This window comes from Podarcis pityusensis (genome assembly GCF_964106645.2).
Source record: "Podarcis pityusensis genome assembly, chromosome: 3".
Classification (NCBI taxonomy): domain Eukaryota; kingdom Metazoa; phylum Chordata; class Lepidosauria; order Squamata; family Lacertidae; genus Podarcis; species Podarcis pityusensis.
This window is the reverse complement of record NC_138026.1, coordinates 66,644,474-66,662,645: the sequence shown is the minus strand read 5'-3', so window position 1 is coordinate 66,662,645 and position 18,172 is coordinate 66,644,474. Positions and strand designations below refer to the sequence as shown.

The window sequence follows — 18,172 nt, the reverse complement described above, 5'->3', positions numbered from 1 at the left end:
TGTTGGGTTGTAAGTTTAAAGCTGGCTAATGCATACAGGAAGTTTATTTGTGCAGCCATACACTTAATCTATCATTATTATATTTTCCAAACCAGGGGTCCAATGAAATAAGAGTTACAAACACAAAGGGTAATGAACATGTTTAAATGGAATTTATACCACATTATTTTGAGGTTGGAAAAAAATGCTACAGCAGAGGGCAGATTAGAGATTGAAGACAAATGTAATTACTGTACACAATTCCCTGACAATGTTAACATACCTGAATCATAATTTCAACATTAAACTGAACTTGCTGAGTTTAAGGGGAAAGGCGGAATCTAAACTAGATATCCAAACCAGGATCCCATTCCCGAGACAGGAACCCACAAGTTCAACCTTTCACAAATTATGCCACATAATCCAAACTAAAGTATGCAGACCAGGAGCAAATAGAGTGCAGCACATTATGGTGTCTGCAGAACATGAGTTCCAGAAAACTCAAGGAAGTGATCCAAAGCACATTCAACAGAAGGAGAAGACTCTTAAGCTCTACCTTGACAGGATGAGGGTCAATAAACCAAAACTGAATTCTAAATATATGGGAAGGTGGCTCTCAGGTCTGGCGGATTAGAATTCTTCTGCTTCTGGAAGAATGGTACACTCCCCTAGAAGTAGCAGGTATGTAGCATGGAGGTCTCCTTGATTTGACAATGTCACATGAGGATCAGGTAGCCTTAGTGCAACAGAGTGCCTTCTACTAGCTTTGACCGATTGGTCAGCTTTGGCTGTTTCAGGGCAGAGATAGCCTGGCAACATTTACCCTTGTTCTGGAAACGCTGTAGCTGGATTACATCGGGATTACCACCAGCCAACTAGGCTTTTCCATTTGGCCCATGAGGGCATTTTCCCATACCACAGCCACCTCACTTGATGTCACACCAGGTGTGTGGGGAGGTAAAGATGCAGCTGGATTGGCCAACCTGTAGAAAGCAAGAGTGAACTCACCACGCTGAGGAGTACGGAGTACAATCCTGCCTAGTTTGGGTGCACTAGTTGAGTTCCTCTGAACCCTCTAGGGGTGCTCCTCAAGGGAGTTCAATCCTGTTTGGGACACTCTTTCACTCCATCCCCCAAGGGGCCAATTTTGACAGGCGGGTGGGACAAGGATAGTTTGGCCATGGTGATTCATGCATTGGCAACCTCAAGACTCAATGATTGCAATATGCTCTATGTCTGGTTCAGACACTACAGCTAGTATAAACATCATAGGCTAAACTGTTGGTGGGGACAGACTGCTGCCAACACCCCACTTCTGTGCTGAAAAGCTTTCACCAGCTGCTCATGTGCTACTGGGCCAGCTTCAGGCTTCTTGTATTTATTTGAGGTCATTGGGGGAGTCAGTTAGTAGTCCCCCATGGCTCAGATACACAGCTCATATTCATCAGGAGCAGTGTGTTCAGTATTGTAGGTCCAATTTTATGTAACTCCTTTCCAGTTGAGGTCCCTGTTGAATTTCGGCAACTACTGGTGGTATCTTTCTGTCTCAAGAAACAATGGAGTGTGCCTCCAGGCAGTTGGGGGGGGAGTGTCAAACTTCTGTGTTACCAGTACTGAAGTGACCTTCTATAGTGTACAAGCCTAGGAAGTGTATGGAGGTCCTAGGCTGCCCAGAGAATGACACCCTCCCCTCGGCCTCACTAATGTGGTCCAAAAGAAAGCAGAGTCATACGTTTGGCACATGCTTGGCTCGGGGAGTTGCTAGAAGGAGGCGTACAAGGTGCCATCCAACCACCTTAGGGACTCCACTCGGGATTTGTGTAGGGTTTCTTCTTGCCTTCTCTTCTCCCAAATATATCCCACAAGACAGAAGGCTTAGGATCAGAGCTTTCTTTCTCCTAGATGGGATACCTTCCCAGGTTGTTAATCCCATCTGCCTCTCAATTTCCTCTACAGCACATGCAGAAATCGCCTTCTTGACCGTTGAACCCCCTACTGATTTCATCCGCTCAATCCATCAGACTCTGATTTAATTGCTTTAACTAATATTTATTTTCATTAGAGTGTATTCCTTGTACACTGCTTAGAGACCATTGTAATTAAGTGGTATATAAATTGTAGAAATATAAAATAAAATGCATAAATAAATAAACCCACCTGTCAGTCACCAGGTATCATTATAGTAAAAGCTTGCCCGGCATGTTTGTTGTCAGTTTCACATCTGTTCAGTTTTGTTTTGTTTCCATTCTGTTTTGTTTTCTGCAAATTGTTCTTTTAAACCACACAAAAGCTGTGTTTAAATTGTATACACTTCCTTAAATTGTATTTTTGTAAGCATTTTGTCCCAAAATACTCATTTTGGTATGCATCCCCTCCCTATACACATTTTTGTATACACTTCTAAAGCTGAGAACTACATTGCAAAATTCAGAGAAGTGTGAAATCCAATGAGTCCCTATGCTCCAATTTGAATATTAATCAGGAAAACAGCATGTTTATAAATTATTATGTATCCCTCCTTAAGACATTTTTATTTGGCATGGAACTTTAAATGATTATATCACCTCAGTCTGCTTTTGGTTTCTATAGTCTTTTGTTTCCTCTCAGTCTGTAAATTACCAGGAAGTAATTTTATTGTATTTGCACTTTGAATAATTTTATGGCTGTTGTACACCATCAGAAATCCATTGGATGACAAGTATTTTTAAAAGCCAGTCTCTGTGATTGGCACCTGAATCCAACAAAGAGTCCATTATGTTTGCACTATGTGTGGGGTACAACCCAGCCCAATGCAAAGGACCTCGCCATCTCTCCTCCTCCTCTTGCCAACTCACCTACAGGGAATTAGAAGTTTTGGACTACAAGCAGTCAGGGTGGAGGGAAGCTGTAGTCAGACAGGTTGAAGACTGACGGTGAAGTCATGCTGAAGGCCCTGGTAACCTCACTTAGTAAATGACACAGAAGGAGGGGGGACCAGCTCTGGTGGTCTCATCATTCAGCGATACAACAGTTATTTAGTTAACAGAAATCAAGGTTAATCACATAGTAGGCACGGAACAAGAAGCTAATATACAACTACATAGGAAAGGGAAAGTAATTTCAGAAGAAGTAAAAGGGTGGAGTCTCAGCTCCAAAGCATAATAACTAAGAGACAATATTTAACTCTATTATAACCAATTACAACATTGCTCCACCCTTACTTTACAACTCAGACACAGTCCTTCAAATAACATAAGAGCTCTTTGCTCTCTCACTGGATCACACTTCTTCTCAGGAGTGGGCATCTCCTCTAGATTCATCTGTCCATCACTGGTGTCTCTGACTTTTATGAACAGTTTTTATGAACAGCCCTGAACAACCAGGTTCAGAATTCTCACTTACTCTCCAGGGCTCTGGTTCTTCTTGGGTGACGGCTCAAGTACTTCAGATGCATCTATCCACATGTAGATGTCACATTAATACTTACAGACTACTCACTATTAGAAGACTGCAACTTTAAATAATAAAGGCCCCGTTTGTTATCAGGTCATCCCTGGAATCCATGTAAGTTAGTGGGTACTGAGAATTTTTGGGAAGAATGAATTCTGAACCTTTAAGTCTTTGACATGGTAGCCATGTAGGGATTTTTAAGCAGTCCCCTCCCCCATACTTCTCCTTTCATGTCAGGATACAGTAAATCCAGATGAGTCCTTAGTCCCCTTCCCATTAGCAGTTGGCCAGAACTTATGCCTATGATGATTTGTGGCATTGTCTTGTACTTCTTTAAAATCCCTTACTGCTCTTTCAACAAGGTCATTTGAAGCTGGGTGATAGGATGATGTTTGAATGCCCAATGGTGAAGGATGATGGGAACTGTAGTTCAGCAACATCTGGACAGCCAAAACGTTCTCCACATTTTGAATGAGCCTCTGTGAAAAAATCCTCTTCCCTAAAATAGGGGCCAGCATAGTCTAAATGCAAAATTATTTATATTATTTATTTCATAAAATCTATACACCGCTTGATTGTAGAAAACCTCAAAGCGGTTTACAAAATGATAAACCAACAAAATCAAGGAAAAATCACAACAATACATTAAATCATTCAAAAGTTAAAATACTAAAGCAGATTAGAATTACTTCCTAAGCATCTGGTTAAAGGTAAAGGGACCCCTGACCATTAGGTCCAGTCGTGGCCGACTCTGGGGTTGCGGCGCTTATCTCACTTTATTGGCCGAGGGAGCTGACGTACAGCTTCCGGGTCATGTGGCCAGCATGACTAAGCCGCTTCTGGCGAACCAGAGCAGCGCATGGAAACACCGTTTACCTTCCCGCCAGAGCGGTACCTATTTATCTACTTGCATTTTGACGTGCTTTCGAACTGCTAGGTTGGCAGGAGCAGGGACTGAGCAACGGGAGCTCACCTCGTCATGGGGATTTGAACCACCGAACTTCTGATCGGCAAGTCCTAGGCTCTGTGGTTTAACCCACAGCACCACCCGCATCCAAGCATCTCGGTAGGCTTGTCTAAACAAGAATGTTCTTAGCAGGTTCCAAAAGAATACCGTGTAGACACCTACTTGATCTCAATAGGCAGGGAGTTCCAAAGTGAAGGTTCTTCTGGTGCAAGGGGGTCTGTGCTGGAGTTTCTTGATGCAGCTGGCACTGGGAACAGTGCTTAACAACTCTTTCCAAGCCACTAGACATCACTATGAGCTACAGCTTTCATCCAGAAAATTCTTGGCAGGCATGTAAACCTCTCAGACCCCTTTGCTGTTTTTGTCATGGTAACACCACCCGCATGACCCACAAGATGCAGGGATAATATAGCTCAGTTCTATATTCATTGCCCGGAATTCATTCCTGGATTCTGTTGCGGCCCCTGTAAAATGTAGTGGATTACCCCAGATAGTACAGGAGTCTGCTGAGTCCACATTCTGATCTGGAATGCCTCTACAGGGGACAGATCCAGATGTTCTAAAAGCCCAGTGATTTGCATAGGGCAATCTTCAAAAGAGGATGGTTTTAGCAAATACTATCTTAGGATTGGGACGCGGGTGGCGCTGTGGGTAAAACCTCAGCGCCTAGGACTTGCCGATCGTCAGGTCGGCGGTTTGAATCCCCGCAGCGGGGTGCGCTCCTGTTGCTCGGTCCCAGCGCCTGCCAACCTAGCAGTTCGAAAGCACCCCCGGGTGCAAGTAGATAAATAGGGACCGCTTACTAGCCGGAAGGTAAACAGCGTTTCCGTGTGCTGCGCTGGTGCTGGCTCGCCAGATGCAGCTTGTCACGCTGGCCATGTGACCCAGAAGTGTCTCTGGACAGCGCTGGCCCCCGGCCTATAAGTGAGATGGGCGCGCAACCCCAGAGTCGGACACGACTGGCCCGTACGGGCAAGGGTACCTTTACCTTTACCTTTATCTTAGGATTTGGAAGATGGTCCTGATCTTTTGCATGTGATGAGGAGAATGTAATCAATCATCACCACAACTTCCAGGATGTCCTTTGGGAGCTTTTTAATGGCCCTTTGGAATATATCTCTGGCTGATGAAACTCCATAGGGCAACCTGTTACACTTGAATTTCTTGCAGTCCTCAAGTTCCATCTGCTGGTAAGCCTGGGGCATGTCCTACTTTTAAAATGGAGGCCTTCTCCAAGCAATGCGAGCAAGTACTAAGTTCTTGGAATGGAGTAAATGTCTAATTTATAAATTTGATTGATTATGACTTCTTATTCCAATCTACCCGGTTCTGTTTCAGTTCTCCCTGTGAGAGCACAGGGCACTGCTCTGGTTTTACAGTACTTTGGCTGGCTGCCCTCCTGGTATAAATACTGGCTTTTATTCCTCTTACTGTACCTACTCCTTCTTGAAATATTTTAGGGTGGCTTCTATGCCTCTACTTTACTTCAGCCATGTTGAACCAAGCAAAGTTTGGCCTTTCTTCCTTTTCTATTAAAGCCTTTAAGACTTTATGTTGACCTTTGTGTGTGACTGAACTCTTATTGATCCTAGGACTAGGAGATTTCTGCCAGTGTAAGTCCTTAATTTCACTATTCTCTTGGCCAATGGACTCAGGTCTCCTTTACATTGTTGGTAACTCTCTTCATTGACAACTGTAACAGAAACCCCTGACTCTACAGTATTCCCATGCCTACTGGTTGATTACTGAACTGCACAGTTACAGTATAAGTCTCCTTTTTTTCCTATTACACAGTAAACCAAGCGGATCTTCTAATCTGCCTCCTCTCCCCTTTCCATCTGTAAATAATAAGCTTTTTGTTTTCTTCCCTCTCTCTTGGATTGACTTGGTTGTGGAACCAGACAACCTCCTTCACGATTTCTTCCTAAATGCCTAGGTTTTATGAATTTATAGCATTGGGACATTCAGTGTTTACCAACAGAGGCTGACAGCATTCCTCCTCAACAATAGCACCTTTCCAGATCTCTAAACATCTGCTGTGGGCTGCAGACTTGACTTACAGACTTATTTTGAGTTTCTCTGTTGTCAAGATGCAAATCCTGTACATTTGTCACCGTTGCTTCCATGGTAGTTGCCACCTTTATCATAGGTCTGATCCCTATCATCCAGTAATTGCTTTTTATTTTTTCCATGACTAATTCCACACACATATCTGTCTCTCAACGTTCCCTCCAGATTTCCAGAAGAACAGGGTTCAGTAAGTTTTTAGAGATGAGCTATATACTCTGATACAGATTCACCTTCCTTCAACCTCCTATTATGGAATTTGAAACGTTTCACAATTATACTTGGCCTTGGAATATAGTGGTCAGACAAGATCTTTTGCAACTCTGCCAAACTTTTATCTTCTGGCTTTTGTGGTTTTAACAAGCTTCTTAAAAGGGAGTAAGTTGAACATCCACAAGCACTGAGAAATGCTGCCTTTTGTTTGTCATCTCAGTGATTACATTAGCAAGGAAATAGTGGCCCAGTATGTCAACATATTCTTCTCTTTCTGAATTAAATTCCTCAGTTTTTCCACAGGATGGCATACCTGGGGTTTTTTCTCATTGCCACTGTTAAATTCTTGTTTATTTAATATATAGGCCCAGAATAAGAAGCATACACACTACATAGGAAAAGGAAAGTAACCACAAGAATAAGCTAAACAGTGGAGTCTTAGCTCTAACTATCATAACTGGAGACAATATTAAATCTATAATTACTGATTACACAAGTAGATTAGTTCTTTGGGGTCATCTGACTCCCTAGGCAAAGAGGACTGTGGTTTGTACTGTGCAGGCGCAACTAGGACAGTGTATAATTCAGTAAGACAGTTTAAGTCCAGCAGTGGCTGGCTTAGGGCAGCTGGCTACTAATGAATAGTCACTGTTCCCTCCATCCTGGGATACAGAAAAACTCCATGGAGAGTAACAATGACAGAGGGTCTCGTGTGGCCGCTTAGGCATCCACCCACCCCACCCCCCGCCACCCAAAATGACACAAGCTTCTATGGCATTTGCATATGCTAATTTATGGGTATAAATACAAATTTATAAATAATGTCTATAATCTAAATAGAAACAAAATATATCTCATCATAGTGGGGAAGACTGCGACCAAGTGACTTCTGTGTCTTCTCAGTCATCTACCAGGTGCTGTTGATGGACAACTTCAAGGTCTCTGCTCTCCCTTCATATAATTATCTTGAAATTAGACTTGTACCACATAAGAGCCTCCTTCAGTAGAGGATTCTCCACTGAAAGCTCTTTAAATAGAAAGTTGCACTCTGTAATGTAGGACCTATGACCATCATAAGAAAGCCCCCAATACCTCATTCAGATTCTGCTCAAAAACTGAATGTTGCTATCCAAGGCAAAGCAGGAAGAGGCAAAGCAGGCAGATGTGTAATGAACTGCACTGCTGGGAGGGTGATTAGATGGTACCCAAAATGAGCCGGGCAGGCCTGATCAAATGTGAGGATACACCAAGCCAGCAAGTATTCCTTTGCAACTAGGACTTGCCCAAAATGTGTCATTAAATATTAGCACAACTGGGTGAAGTAAACCAAGCCTGGTAGCTGAGCCCTATAAGGCTAGCAGAGTAAACTGATCCCCCTGTGCTGGTCTAGTTTCCTTGTCATCAGAATTACAGCAATTATTTTCAAAGCCATCTTGCTGAGTAATGGCTTTAAGTTTATACTCTGCAGAAGATGTATTTGATTATGTGGCTATTATTTTCAGAATTGTAGTGCTTCCAAGGGTTCATTCTCTCCTTAAGTGGTGTTTTCTGAAAATTATACATAAGAGCCTCTGGTAGAGAATGTGGAATCCAGAATCTGTTGAACAAGGCAGAGAATGCAGGTACAGAACTTGTGGGAGAAGGCAGAACATCTAGATGCCAGTCTATGATAGAGGAAGCCTAGAAGCATTATTGAGCATTTTATACTTGCTGTGTTTTAGCACAAGCCAGACTGGGCCAGCCATGGCAACTATGTCCTTTCTTGAAGGCACTGTGTACTGTACTAAAACTGTAACCAAAGCCACATTTGAACCACTTCTGGGCTCTTTCCAAGAAAGTTGTTGACAAACTAGAATGGCGCGGAGAACAGTGTTACGTAGGAGTTCATGCCTGTTGTATGGTTCTGGGAATATTGGCAATTCACCGAGCTACGCACTACAACCCATAGGTCCCATTCCTGGTCAGTCACCACCAGTTCAAACTCCATGAGTGTCTATGTGGAAATGAGATTTTTTTGCTCCTACACTTTAATATTTGTTTACACTGAATTGCATTTGGAATTTTATTGCCCATTCACTCAGTCTGAATTAAGTTCTTTTGGGGGCTGAACGATGAACAGTGTCTAGTTCATCTACAAGTTCATTATCTTACGTGTGTGTTTGACTTTTTAGATTATTTGGGCCTTTAAACTCAAAGATAATAATCGCTTGGGAAAATAAATTATACAATTCACTTTCCTCTGTTTTGATGTTTTCTTAATTTTCCTAAGTATAGTTTATACATTAACTTTCTGCTACATTAACACCTGAAACAAAGCAGTACTAAACCAGAAAACTGAACAATTACTACAAGTGATTGTATGAAGTCTTCTTTTTTCCAGTAAAATGGCAAAGAGGCTATTCCTTTTGCCAGCTTGTTGTAATATTCCAGCTTCACCTTTATAAATTCCAACCTCTACACTACTAAATATATTGGAGTCCTGTCCTCATTTGACTCTATTCACCCTACAGCCATGAGGATGTTAAAGATCCAGAACATAAATCATGTGAGTAAACATTAAGGAGCTATGCACTTAAATCAGTGAAGAGACAATTGTTGACAATTTTAAATAATAAAAGGCTGTCTCAGACAAGGGGTTGTAAAACAGGTGTAGGTGAGTAAGCCACCGTCATTGCAATATACAGGCCTCCCCCCAAAAACCCCCACAAAAAATTCAAAAGCTTTGGGAGGCAGTAGATTTCAAAAAGACTAGCTCGTCTCAATTATTTCCATGGGTCTACTCTATGTCTGGATCCAACCAAAGGTTTCTTTGTTTTCTGCATAATTCATAAATCTTGAGGAAACTTGATCATATTTCTGGAATACATGGTCTGTTTATTTCCCTTTCATTTATCACTGTCATTCCAAGTTCCCAAGTGAAGAGAAATGGAGAAATGGTGCATTCAGGGTTCAGGTGTATGAATATGGTAACACTGGTTGTATTTCTGGACCTCTCAAAGCTTTTTGGTGATTTGTCCTTGGGGGCTGCTAAGCTAGGTGAGCAATCTTACTAGATACCCATAGTCCTACTATGTACTGCGATACCTTCTTTTGTCTCAAGGAGCATGCTCTGTTTACATAGGCTCTTCCCTATGATCCCTGCACAGTATTCTCCATCACAGGAGGCAGCCTACTTGGGTAGAAAAGGATCTGAAAATTTGAAATTAAAGTACTAACAAACAAATGAAAACTGACAGATCTATAGCTCTTTGATCAAGTGAGCAGGACTTCTCTTTCTCTAACACACATATATGAAGCTTAAGACTGTACAAGGTTTGTTTTTCTTTAACTAAAAATGACAGAAGAGCAATATCTGTTTGCCAGTTTGCTGTCAGTTTTAGTCTTGGGTTTTCAAAAACTTTTGTATGAGAACATGATCACAAAAAGTTGGCCATCATAGAGCTGAAATCCACACTGAGCTTTAGCTATCACTTTATTTGTTGGGTAAAACTTCATGTGAAACCACAGCAGGATGAGAGGATTAACAACTTTACAATGGAAAACTGTAGAACCTATTCCATCAGAAAGAGAAAATAAGCTTGCTAGCAAAGACAAGACAGAAACTGGGCCAGCCGTTTGTCCACATTCAAGTATTGCTGGGAGGCAAAACCACAAGCAGAGAGCCAGAACTCTAGAAGAAACTCCACCATAGTAATTTGAAATCAAGTTTGAGTGGTTCCAGATTGTGTCTGCATTCCATGTTGTAGACACTGTCTTTTAAAAGAGCTGGAAGATACAAGACAACCACCACAAGAAACACAACATGAACATTCACAACATGAATGGTGTTAAAAAAAACATGAACTACAGCAGCTCAAGAAACAGATATGTGGAAAGAAATGCCACCAAAAACTCATGTTATTATTATAAGCACTAAGTATATTATATTGCCTACTTTTCATATTTTGGGTGCTTTTTGAAATCTGCCACAGTTGGGAAGACAGTCCCTAGTCCAAATATCGTTTTAGGGCCAAAGTTCAAGTTATGCAAAAGATCCATGACTGGAAGTTCTGGCGTTCTGGCTTGCTAACGTTTGTTATTGTTTTGACTTTTTTAAAAAAATCAGGGGCTCCCAAATAGATCAGATAGAGGGAGAGGAATTGAACTAGAGCTGCAATTGTTTGCTATTTGCTGTGCTGGAGAACAATACAGACACAAGACAGTATCTGTATTTCTTTGTCTACCTAGCAGGTCAAACAACAGCTGGAGGGAGAAGGATTTACACTGGGAAATTAAATGGGAGAGAAACATTATTCACTAACCTCGCCCCATTTTCCTAGCCTTCCAGATAAATATATTGCTACATCCAATCTAACAAGAGGGAGATCCCCTTGCTGTGCTGTGGTTTAAAAGGGGTAAGCCACGCCCCCCCGGCCAACTGGATTGACCTGCCAGGGGCCATGACACGGGGCTTCGCCAGCCCCCGCTGTGTGTAGAGGACACGTGATCTGACTGCAACACCATCCCACTCGGAAGTGGGACGACTTTCTCACATAATAAGCAGTATGTCCTGCTGACATGCAATCACATAGATCAGGGATTAGAAACTGGATCTGGCTGGTGGGATGGATCCAAAACACACACACACACTTGTGGGTCATTCTGACAGGTAGACTGCATCCTCTGTGGCAAGAGTTGTGGCCCACCTGTCAATCATATGGCATCAGATGATTCCACTTCAAAGCAAGAATTAGAAATGTGTTCCCAATTTGTCCTTTCTTCCCTTTGCAGTCATAGCTTGAATTCAAGCTATGGCTGCAAAGGAAGGTTGCTGGCTGCACCTGCTAAGGAAGAAATGAGAGTGCATTCCATATGGGCCCCCATTTTTTTCTTGTTAGCTGCAATTCTACATACTGTAAGGTGACAGAAAAAGGTGCCACATTCAAAAAAGGACTGAACCAGCAACTAGAAAGGAAGGATCAGTGAGCCCCCAGTTCTTCCCTTTCAGGCTGGTCCCAGGGTTTTACCTGACCCATGCCTGAAAGGTAATAGACAGGCGACCACAGCTCTTGCCACAGAGGATGCAGTCCTTGCTTTTTGTAACTGTGTATGTGGAATATGATGGCATAAGCATTAGAGTCACCACCACATATTTAGTTAGTTCTATTTTATACCCGACACTTCTTTCAAAAGCTACACAGAGCAGCTTGCAAAATGTGAACGATATCATCAATGCACTAATATAATAGAAAATAACAAATTACCAACACAACAGAAACAGTACAGTCAAGCACTAAAACACCATTACATGACTAAGGAGAGCCAATGGCCCACTGGAATAAAATTGGCTCCACTGCATGTGTTAAAACTAGTAAAGATCGAGTCTCTTACATCCTACTGTCTTAGTCTAATAGGCCTCAACTTTTTTTTTTAGTATAGACACTGTTGTAATCTCTGCTGCCAGTATTTCAAAGTAGAAAAAAAGTTTCCACTTACAGGAAATTGTCACTGGTGAACGAATGACAGCTTTTCTCATTCATCCTGCATCGAGATGACAGCTCCAATCAAATACAATTGTAACAAATTGGTTACCATGACCATAAATCACAACTCTGCATTAGGGGTGGAATTTTCTGAAAATCCCTTTGCTTCCTCCAGTGGTCCCATTCTGGATCAGGCTCCTGCGTCTGCAATTTTGCACTACCACTTGCTCTGATAAAGCTACTCCCCATCTACCTCACAGTGAACTATGGAGTACCTAATATTAGCTAAAGCTGAAGCTTGGAGAACCACCCCACCAAAGTTGTCCATAAATGTATTCTTATCAAGTCATGCCTACACCACAAACTGTAACTGATAAACACACATACATAGATCTCCTTTGGGGGCATAGCCCACCCAATGAGACTACCCAAGCAGAAATGACATCCATTCAAAAACAGCTTGATCACATAACTAGATTCTCACGGAAGCAAGCAAAGGAACTGGCATAAAACATACCATACTCAATGTAAGTTTCCTGCCCAAAGTCCTGTTTGATGTTAAACACAAATGCTGTGAATATGTTCCCATGTGAAAGTTTACAGTCACTTAAATGTGATTTCCACCACTGATGGTTAAATGCCTACTTTCAGACATTCACAATATGCATCTGGATTTGTCGGCATTCACATTTCAAAGTCTAGCTTGTATGAATAGCAACCTGCTATATGAAACTAGTATTTTTTTGCAACTGAGCTTTTCTTTGTCTTATGTACAAAATACAGCTGGTGAATATGAGGAGATAGCTTAAAGGATTTATCCAATATGGTACAAATTATATGGTTAATTTAAGAACAGAAGGAAAGGATTAGAGAATAATCCCAAAGCATATGGAAGTGGCTTTAGAATAGTTGCACATCTCTCTATCAGTTTCAGGCATGAATCTGGTCTTCCATAATTTAGGAAACCCAAGGAGATTTGTGTCTGATAGATAAACCCCTGGCAAAGATCAATAGAAGAAGGGCTGAATTGACCTGAGAACTTATTTTGTTATGGGAAGACAGGCATTCTGACCTGAGGCTTACCCTCGTAGCCTGCAAAAGCACCCTATGCAGTGAGTCTAGGGGAACGTTTTACATAAATGCATTAGCACTGTAGAAATCCAGGAAGACATTAAGCCTTCTCCAGAGCAATAACGGCTCCAGTAGCATTTGCATTGCAGACGTTCACAGTTGTTTAATTTGCAGAAATTGCCAAGAATTAGTGTTTGGAAGACTGAATTATTGCTGAGAAGCATTTAGTTATTTGAACTCATTTGTACTGTTATGTTGAGGAGAATATTGAGCATTATTCACCATACTGCTTGCTTTAATTACTGAGTAGGGAGTGCTTCACCACAAATGTGATTCTGATACAAGAAAAGAAGAATTTCATGTGCCCTTGTCAAGCAAGCTTCACTACTGCAGGATTTTGTTTGCCAAAAAAATACAGTGCCAAGGTCAGTATGCCCTACAGTAGAAATGAGCAAATAAGGGCCCTCTCCCAACAATATACACAACAGGGTTTGTTCTTTGTCTAGCCAAAGTGTGGCTTGACTAATGTGGAATCAGGCTTGTACCCTAGGATAGGTGTGGATAATCGTCAGTCCATGGGTTACATGCATCCCTCAGCTGCTCTTCATTCAGGGCTCCAAGATTCAGGGACCCTTGTGCACTTTTCCTGACTGCCAGGCTGATCAGCCATCAAGTGGGCAACATGGAAAAGATCACTGGGTGCCAGAGAAAATGATATTGATATTGGGATACCTGGGGAATGAAGGCTTTAACCTGCCCCTCCACCACAACTCTGCATATGCTCAAAATAGCTGTCCCCCACATGGCAGTAGTGCAGAGACAGCAATTTTGGCTGCATTGGAATTGCTAGAGAGTGGCGGCTTCAAGCTCGCTCCACCATTAGGAGACTGAAGAATGAACGCCAAATATCAATGTTGGAAAGGTTGCATGCATACTGCTCAGGTATTAAGCACTGCAAAATATAGACATTTGGAATCAGCTTTATGGTTATGGAACAATAGCTTCTGCAAGCACAAATCAAAATAGAAGTAAAACTCCATCCAATATTCACACCAACAAAGGGGCTAGTAAAATCAACAGCAGGAAAAGCCACTGATTTGTTGAGCCTTAATGCTTTAATGTTGCATCTCAGCTGCTGTGTAAAGAGAGAAATGCATTTTCATCTCTGGAGTGGAACAAACGGGACTTTGGTGTTTCAGCAACAGTTGTTTTTTCTTGGCAGATGTTTCAACACTCAGAACAGAAAAGATCAAAGAACACAGTTCAGTGCCGGGGGCGGGGGCGGGGTGGGGTAGGAAATCAGGGTTATTCATTATTTCAACAATCTTGGTTTCTTTGCTTGTTCTCTTGTTTGCATTGTTTTCTGGCAAACCAAATGGTGTCACTCCAGAAGTACACTGGAGTGGTCAATAGTCTGGATTGTTCTTGCGCAGTAAACTCTCTATGGTAGTACTAAGTGTTAACGAAGCTAACATTAAAGATAGCTATATATTTATTCTTTCATTGACAAACACAACGATTCAAAATACATCAACTTGTCCAAAGGCACTGTTTTCTCTGGCGTAACAGATATTATGCAAGGTGCACTATTGATGGATTATGCCTCTCTTGAAGCAAAAAAGGAACAATACATTGAAGTGGCTTGAAACTGAGGCTAGACAAATTTAGACCAGAAACCTTGTTTTGGACGCATATAATAGACATTGTATGGATGAGCAAGGCCCCCCCCCAAAGGCTCCTAAAATCTTCTGCCCCCAGGGCCCACTTGACATGGCTGAAAACTACTCAGGACCACCAGACACAAAATGGTGACAGAGTTTGGCATTGGCAATTACTGGCATCATTTTCTAGTGATATGATCCTACATTTTAAAAGAAAACAATGTATTGAAATAGAAACTAGTATTAAAAAGCTCTGTTCTATTTCAATATGATCTTGGCATAGAATATATGTAGTTGCAAGTCGTCTGCAACTCTGCAGAGTAGGACTTACTGCTGTGTTGCACTGCTCAGCTATTATGTTGACAGTCAACATAACTTTGATGTAGTGTAAGCAGATGAATCAATCTCATGTCTAAGGATAAGACAGCATGTTTTTACTATCTAACTTGCTTTGGAGCATTTAAGAGTGCCTATAACATAGGACCTATATGTTTGACAGTTTTGTATCTGTTGTTTCTAAGGTATTCATAGACTCAGGCTGCAATCCTATATACTCCTACCCAGGAGTATAAACCCCATTGACTCTACTGCCAAGTAGATGTGTGTAGGATTGCACTATTAGCTATTTTGGGCAGATATTCAAGAACAGGTAGGCTAAAGCTCAACACTTGAATCAGTTTTATTTGTTTTGGAAAGCATAAGGGACATTTGCAGTTTGAGGTTATAGTAAACTTTGTCTATGGGGATTTATATGCCTAATATACTTTCATATTTAATGTAAATAATAAATATATATAATGTATTCATGACAAGACATTATTTCTTTTAGGACTTTTGACATTTTTTATTTGAAGCATTTGGGATGACTTACAGTTTGGTTGGTTCCTAATAGACTGTATTTTAAAATTTAGATGCACCGGCATATTGAATTTCTAGTCCTCAGGCCAGCACAAGTCAGCTGGATGGCCTGCTCATAACTCTATTGCCACATCTGGGATCTGAGCCCTTGTTCCAGATGTTTCTTGTAGGAGCCATTTCTATCCCATATGTATATATTTCATTCGAGGGTTATATAAGTGTTCATAATTTAATGGAAAATATATGCAACTAGACATACAATGCTTGGGGCAACAGTATGTATCTGTATTCTTAATGGGGTTTATTGTGCATTGCCTTATGCACTGCTTTTTTTCAGTGATGAAGCAATTTATAAATTCAGGGTGATATCTAACTCAATCATACTCGGAGTAATCATATCCAGTGAAATCAAAAGGTTTAAGTCCATTTCAGTAGGTCAGTTCTGACTATGACAACCATCAGGTATCACACATAATAAATAGGAAATGCTTTGTGTTCATACCCTCCAGAAGATCTAGGACTCCTATCACCCAGCCAGCATGGCAAATGGTTAAAGATGATGGGAGCTGGAAGTCCAATAACATCTGGACACCACAGATCCTACATCTCTACTATACTAGCCTCTGATCGCATACTAGTTCTAATCTGAGACATGGTTAATAAAACCTATAGTAAAAACATCTGAGAATATCTAGGAGTTTGATGTATGCAGTCTTTTTCAACTGAAATCTGTAAGTAACTTAACCCGCTAAAAAAGGTGCATAGAAAAAAAAGACAGAGATATGAATTGAATGGCAGCTGCTGCCTGTTAATAAAGCCAGCTTTCAAACCTGTATTTTGCATGTCTTAACAGAGACCCTTTATAGATTATATTAAATATGCCATAAATATAACCATTTGGGGGGGACAATGGGATGCAAATAAGAAGCAGGCTGGGGGATACACACACACACACACACACACACACACATTAACACAAGGAAAAAACCTAATAATAACAGCAGCGAAAGGATAATAATGCAGCGAAAGGATAATTGCCCAAAATATTACATACACTGTATTTTGAAGGTTACATAAGATCCTTCATCTTTCAAAGTGGCCCACCTCTCAAATGCTATCTCTTGATGCAGTTTTTCCTAGAAATGTTAATTTCATATAGGAGATACCAGGCCCTGGAACTCCATCATCATGACTTCTAAAGTATATTCCAATTTTTAAAAATGCACTCAATTCACTCTATTATGTTTCTAGCTATCTGTAACTAGCCATATAAAGATACAAGACCAACAGATTCCATTATCTCTAATGAAATTTCGGGGGGGGGGGCGAGATTTCAATGTATGAAGGATGAATTGCAGTCATGCACTATAACGTCCATCCTATGGTGAGTATGCTTCTGTAACCTTAGAACATTTTTGCAATCCTAAATTTCAATGTTTTCTGTTAACATCTCAAAAATAATCTCTCTGCTGCTTAGATGCAGTCATTTTTAATACAATCATTTTGAAAAGAGATAGCTGATATAAAAAAACAAAAACAGGCCAATGTTCCCTGTAATATTTTTGGGTTGGAGCCAAGCCTATTCATGATTGTAACAGACCCATTGAAATAGACAAGTCTTGTTAACCACGACTAAGTCCCATTGATTTCAATGAGTCTATTCTAAGCATGACCAAGCCTGGATCCATTCCTTTGCTATATATACACTCAAAAAGAGCCAACCAGCTTAGCGATGATGCTTTGTTAAAAGTAGCCATGCAATAATCTTAATAATAAGACTAACAGGCCCAGCAGAGCCCAATCAGGAGAGCCCAATGCAACAACACAAGACTTCCTCTGAACATTGAAGGGCTCCAACCCCCTAAAAAAAATAATTGGAGGCTGAAATTGTCTTGGCTCCTAGTAGTCAGAGCTTATGTATGGAGGGAAGGGAGATTTTAATGCTTTTGCCCCTCCTAAGGCCAAATAAAATTCCCTCTCCATCCACCACCAAAAGATCTGCTGTCTGCATTAGTAGAGAAATTTCCACTGACACTAATTGATGCTTCTCTCACAATGCAAACGGAATTTTAGAGATTTCTGCCCAGACCTCAGCATATAAGTGAAGGGTTGGTTAAAATTGTGGATTCACCATGTTTGTTTCATATTCTTGATCTAGAAGTTAGTGTAGAAATCATAGAAAACTTTATTTCATTTATATGACACAGCAAGCATTGCTGTAAATAAGGGGCCATCAAGCTTTAGGGACCAATGGGCATGTTTGTAATTTTGAAAAAAAGGGTTGTGCATACCTGTTAAAAAGTGACTGTCATGATATACCACAAAGATATACCACAAAATGGTTGCCACATTTCAAAGACAAGGAAAACACAAGGCCACAAAATAGTGCAGGCATGCTTCCTCATGGCTGCCTTGTCAATGGAAAAAAGCACCTAAAGCAGTTCTTTACACCTTTCCTCTGTTCA

The 18,172-nt window shown here is 41.0% G+C and overlaps 1 protein-coding gene and 1 long non-coding RNA gene across 5 annotated transcripts in view; one reads left to right on the top strand and one right to left on the bottom strand.

Moving 5' to 3' along the window:
• Positions 1-2,170, top strand: part of LOC308473144 — an 8,255-nt gene extending 6,085 nt beyond the window's left edge. Inside the window, exon 3 of the long non-coding RNA XR_013983947.1 lies at positions 1,936-2,170. This is a non-coding gene — a long non-coding RNA (uncharacterized lncRNA). The remainder of the gene's footprint in view (positions 1-1,935) is intronic.
• The window catches only part of ESR1 (estrogen receptor 1), a 204,434-nt gene that overhangs the window by 108,631 nt on the left and 77,631 nt on the right, over positions 1-18,172 (bottom strand). The gene's annotated exons all lie outside the window — the stretch shown is intronic.